The sequence below is a fragment of the Onychostoma macrolepis genome, chromosome 05, assembly GCF_012432095.1.
Source record: "Onychostoma macrolepis isolate SWU-2019 chromosome 05, ASM1243209v1, whole genome shotgun sequence".
Taxonomy (NCBI): domain Eukaryota; kingdom Metazoa; phylum Chordata; class Actinopteri; order Cypriniformes; family Cyprinidae; genus Onychostoma; species Onychostoma macrolepis.
Window position 1 is genome coordinate 14,714,366 of NC_081159.1, and position 6,761 is coordinate 14,721,126.

Genomic DNA, 6,761 nt, shown 5'->3' on the forward strand with positions numbered 1-6,761 from the left:
TGCCCACTGATGTAATGAAGAGATAATCAGTGTTATTCACTTCACCTGACAGTGGTCATAATGTTATGCCTGATCGGTGTATATGTACATGTGTGTGTGAGTGAACTTGTTTTTACTACTTTGTGAGGACCAAAAGACCTTAAATCGGACCCAACAAAGACATAAACTTTTATATAAGACTAAAAATGACTAAATATACTATTGTCCTACCTGTCACAGAAAACATTCTTATATTTAAGAATGTTATATATAAGAATGTTTGGTTATACTTTATTTTAAGGTGTCCTTGTTGCAGTGTAATAATACATTTAAGCACTGAGTAATATTAATTAACTACATGTACTTGTAATATGGTTAGGGTTAGGATTAGGTTTGGTTTAGGGTTACTTGCATGTAATTAAGCATAATTAATTATTATTATTATAGTACGTATAATATATATAAACTAAAATGGCAATGCAAAAAAAAAAAAGAAAAAGAAAAAGAAAAAGAAAAAGAAAGAGAAAGTTAAAATAAGAAAAAGAAAAAAGGAACACAATCTTTCCGATAAAGATCTGTAGTAAAATATTTGATCTGATGCAAGTAATATAAATAGTATTAACATTTGAGTATAAGTTTAGACTCAGATTCCCGTTTTAAGATGGGAATTTTACTGTGCTGAATAAATAATTAGTGTATGAACATTTCACTGAAACTTGTTTACCAAAATAGTTTGATGGTAAACACAAGTGCCTTGTCAAACAGACAGAAATTGCAAAATAAGGAACAGAAAATGCTGCCTTTGTCAAGCTGAATATTTTGTCTATTTTCAGACAGCCCTGAACAAGTGCTGGCTCGGGCATTTTTTTACCGTAATGGACCGTAATGGACATTTCAATTTTTACCATAAATGAAGTGACAACATGAACTCAGCATCTAATAGAACTACCTGTATCAAAAGTCATGGGACAGCAAGAAAATGTTCCTAAACACTTCCAAAGCTGTTCTGAAATGACAAGCAATTTGTCCAGATATAAATCCCATTGAATAATAGTGGAGGGATTTGAAATCAGTTTGAAACAATTGGAACTAGGCAGTCTTCATATTCTAAAAAAAAAAAAGAGAGAAAAAGAAAAAAAGAGCTGTTTGCAAAAGAAAATTAGGCTAGACTGCCATCATTGGTTCTTATATAAAGCACATAATTTCAGACATAGTCCAAATTCTCTGTTATTACAACCCGAGCTCATGAAAGTGCGTATAAATAGTACGCCAAATAAAAACGAAAACTCGTGGTATTGATACGCAAAAATGGACTTTGGCGTGTCTATGCTACGCGATGGGTAGAATTAGGGTTGTGGTGTAGATGCATATCATATGTACGCGAAAACTGCGTATCATATGCACGCCAACAAATTTCGTATCATATGCACGCGAAAACTGCATATTATATGCATGCCAAAAACGCTCGTAGCATATAAACGCCAAAGTCCATTTTTGCGTATCAATACCACGAGGTTTCGTTTTTTTTGTTGTTGTTGTTGTTTTTTTGGCTTAATATTTATACGTATGTTATTAAATTAAATCTACAGTGCAAACAAAGGCAAACATTTTTGGATTTTAATGTGTAAACCAAATAAATAAATATATAAATATGAAAAGATGTTTCCATTCAGTGTACAAAAAGAGTTCAATCATAGTTGTCATTTGGCCATGATTTTTAAATACCCTGATTTTGTTTTAAATAATTTAAACTTTGTCATTTATCAAAAACTTTGTCTCTAGATCCCAAGAGATCTTTTGACTCACCTTTGACCTTTACAGTAACCTTTTTGTTTACATGTTTATAAGCCTACATGAACCAGGAAAAGAAACATCCTCTCATGTGTATTTTAGAATGAAAACAACACAATTGACAGAAACTCAAGCTTTCATCTGGTTTTGTTTAATTCAAAAGGAACATTTGTTTTTTTCAGGTGCAACTTATCCTTATAAATCTTGTCAATTATTTATTCTAATACATATTTTATGAACAATAATACATTTTTATTTAAAGATATGGCAAAATGATGGATTAAAAATGTATGGGCACTGTTATTGTGTATGTTATTGTACATGAATAACAGGTGAATTATGTTATTCTTGACATTTTTCTGAAAACCATGTGGTGGAAATGACATTTTAACTCATTTTTGAACTTTTTCCTTTAAGTCAACTCCCTTGGCTTGCCAAAGCTATTTTATAGCTATCATTTGATGTATGCACAATAGCAATAGATTTACCTTCATTTGTCATCATATGGATCAGATGTCTCATATCATGCTTGTAATTGTCACTTTTGTCCACGTGGAAAACATAAAAGTACAGTAACTTGAAAAACTCTGGGACAAATATAATTCAAATATAATAAAAAAATAAAAAATGTTAAATATTCATATTTTATGATGATTTTCATAGTGAAAGGAAAAAAAAAAAAAACATTTTTTAAAAATCTATACATTAAAAACATCTGAAAGGTAGCCAAGACAGTTTTAATGTGACCTTCATATAACAAAGCTATATATTTAGTTTTTGTAAACACCAACACCCTGGAAACATTCTGCTGATTGCACAAAATTGCACATTTGCACATTTTCTCATTTGGGTTACTTCTTCACTCATTCTAAGTATTCTTTACAGTTAAATTTGTTGCAGCTCTGTCTTCACTTTTCTGTTCCTCTTCAGTTGTTTAGTCATATTAAGCAGATACCCATTAATCATTATATAAGGTTTACAAGATAAGAAAAGAGTTTATTAGGGTTAAATAGAGACTATTGGGTTAAAACATGGTACTAAAACAGGGGTTCTAATTATGTTGAATATCTTACTGGATAATGCCGGGCCTAGGAATCAAAAAGATTAAGATCCACATATACTTTTTTCCTAATAGGCTATAGAGTACGACACGGGAAATGGAAACACGGCTTTGAACTGGAATTATTCGACCGGCATTATAGAATAATCACAAACGGGGTTTTCCAGCTAATTAGAATAGTAAACAGCAGTTTGACATTCAGTCACTTTCTCAAAACATCATCCACAATATCCACAGCACCAAGCTAGTGGTTTAATAAGTTCATTAATAGATGATATACGTGGGTAGTAGGCCTATTTTTTTTTGTTCCACTTTCCGATCACGAAACAGAAGCTGCAGGCTTCAAGGACTCGAGCTGATATTTAGAATGAGGGGGCGCAAAGGTGACCACACGAGGCTCCACTCATTTCTCCAGTACACATATGACTCATACTTCACAGATTACTCATCAGTGAACCTAATAAATGAAGTCTTTTATGAGATTACTTATCCCATATCCTATATTCTTACTCCCCCATTTTTGTAGTCGTGATAGTGATATACATGCTTGTTACTTTGTTCAACTTCAACAAAAAAAAAAAAAAAATTGTTTTAGACAATAAGATGATTAGATGATTTTGTTAGATGATTTTGGCAATACTTTAATGGACAATTTATGAATCACTATGGCTTCCCAGTTCCACCAAAAGATTGCAATATTTTGATAAAAGCTATACCAGCAGGTTTAATCCAATTAGTTAAAAGTCACCTGATGTTTAGTAAAAGTAATGTTATATATCCTGCTTTGCTCTTGGGTGGTATTAACAGTTTAGATGGGAAGTGTATCCACAAACCTTTTCAAATAAAAAGAAAGATTACTCCCAGAGGTAAATTCTACTGGAATTAATTTATAACTGATATAGTCTGGAAAAAGCCTGGCTTTTACCAAGTAAGGTTTGTATGTCTAACAACAAGGTTAAGGAAGTCCATTATAAACTCCTTCATAAAATCTATCCTGTTAATTCCTCAATTTCGAAATATTCTGACTTTGATGAGAACTGTTCATTTTGAGGCCTTATGGAAGAAACAGCTGCCCATTTATTTTTTGATAGTAGCATTACTAATAGATTTTGGGCTAATGTCAAGTTTTTATATTTTTGGTGCTATAAATCTGGCTCACAATTTTGACCTCAAAGATATTATCTGTTATTGTGAAAACCCAAAACATGTTTCTCTCGAATATCTTGTTAACTTCTTTATTTCGTATGCAAAATTCTTTATCCATAAGCAAAAATGGTGTAAGTCCTCTTTGTGTCTTCCGTTTTTCCTAGCTGAACTTAACTCTCTAATTTCATCCCTTAGACTTATAAACAACAAAAAAAGCACAACAATTTTGGTGTTTTATGAGGACATGTTTAAAGATACATGCTGTGTTATTGTGCTTTGCTATGTCTGTGTACATAAACCTATGTTTGTCTTGTTGATGTAAATGTTGTTGTTAGGGATACAATCATATTTTTCCTGGTTATGTATGTATTGTTTTGTAACAATAAAACTTATGAAATACTGTCATCTAGTGGTACGTGTAACAAACAGCATTTGTCCATTGAATATTACACGGCCCTCATCCTAGATTCTCATGTAATGACTGCTCACAGGAGAAAAGTATGACAGAAGATGCATTAGGTTTTATTTTGACAATATCTAGGTGTCCTTTATCCTGAGATTTTATCCTACCCGTCAGATTTTTCTACCAGGGCTTACTGCGCATGCGCACATTACCATTGCGTCTTTTTCCTCATGCTGAACAACAATATATAATGTATCTGCAGTACTGTATGGGTAGGTTTAGGGTTGGGGTAGGTAGGTGTAGACATTAATAAAACATAATCTAATAGGTAGACAAAATTATTTATTGTTGGTTTCCGGTAGCTGTATCCCTTCTGTATCCACAACCGCGAACACAACACATAATTACTGTATTTGTATTACTGTAAGGGTAGGTTTAGGGTTGTGGTAGGTGTAGACATTAATAAATCATAATTTGACAGATAGCATTTTTCGCTGTCGAATTGTAGTGCCTACTGTTTTAATGGGAGGTAGCAAAATCTGACAGGGTAGCACAAATCAACTACGAAATGATTTATATCTAATTACTATATTCTAATATGTATTGTTTTCTATATTAGCCTATTTTTAATAAGAAATCCAACTAAACATCTCCACAGTAAAACATTTCGCGTGGTGTTCAACACCTTTTGGCTTTGTTATTAGTCATATTGTTACCTTAACAGTAGAGGTGTGAACAATGTGTGATATTGCAAAATAAATAAAATAAATATATATATATATATATATATATATATATATATATATATATATATATATATTTTTTTTTTTTTTTTCTGGGATTTGGTCGATAACGATAATTAGACGATATTTTGCTGACTGCAGTCGCGTAGCTACGGGTGGGCCTGTCTGTGGCCCACCCAATGTAATTTTCCAAATGGATGTAATTTATTAAACGATACTAATTTCTTACATTTCACTGTAACTTTATTTATTAAAAATATTAAAAGCTTGTTTTCATGGTCAATTACAGGTCGTTTCTTAGTTTTCCCTCTTCCTATAGGTGCATATCATCACACTCTTGTCAAAATGATGATTCGTCCGTTTCTGTTAGTCCCACCCACAATGTTACGTTTACGACCTATGTTTACGACATAAGGTTATAATAGTAAAATGCGCGCGTTTGTGAAGTTAAATTTGAAAATAGCCTAGTGAAACAAACATAAATCAGATCAATTCTTTAAAAAGTAAAAGTCTTAGCAATAAATCCGGACCGTCTACAAATGAAACCCGACAGACCACCTGAGGGTGCTGGATTTATCGATCGGAAACCTCTGAATCAAGTGTGTTTGAAACATCATATTAGCATAGGTACAGTGTTTGATCCGCTAAACAGATGCGTCCTTTGTGGAAAGAAACGCATAAACATTGTGCTAGATCCTGATCGCCACAACAAACTGCATAATTTGCAGCTGCGCACATTTCTGCGGTCCTCGATGTGCGTGAAGTGACAGAGACGTTTGATTATGAAATCATCAATGAAGCCCCATTGTTTCACACTGAGGAAATGCGCTTTAATAAACTTCCTTTAGTAAACGTTAGTTAATGCATTAACTAACATTAGCAATACATTTGTTACGTGTTTATTCATCTTTGTTAACCAGCTCAGGCAAATGTTAACAATGTTAATTTTTTAAATGTTAATTTTTAATTTGAATAATGTCCTTTTAGTAAAAAAGTTTTAGGTGTTTGCCTGACAAAGGTCTCTGGACTGAAACGTTGTTTTTTTTTATTTTTAAATGAACATTAACATAACAAATTACTAATGTTAATGCATGCTTTAGAAGTACTTTGTAATGAACCTTGGTGCTGTATTTTTTGTTGGCAATTTGACATGCGGTTTTCAAATGTTTAAGGCCCACCCACTTAAACATTTCTGCCTGCGCTAGTGCCGTGGACAGCTGCAGACTCCTAACGTTTTTGATATTCTTCATATTCTGTGTGGTGGTCAGTTCACAGCAGTGAAATTAATCTTTTCCAATAAGTTTTTACCTTTTAGATAGAGATAAAAGATCAAATAAAATAAAATTAAAGCCATGTATAAAGATTTTTTTTTACCATCTTTTGAGACAAAATCTTACATTTAATCAGTCGATTAGAATAATAAGATATTTAGGCTGTTACCAAGCAAATTAAATCAGTATCAACGAAATTCATCTTTGCAATGCAGAAGAAACAGAAGCTGCATCTGATGTGTCATTCAAATGGATTTACACACTGTTTAATGCAGCTCAGAGGGACATGGAATGCTTTAATTATATAAACATATTAACATACGTTGAATATTGATATTTGAAATTAATTAAAAAAAATGAAAAGATAT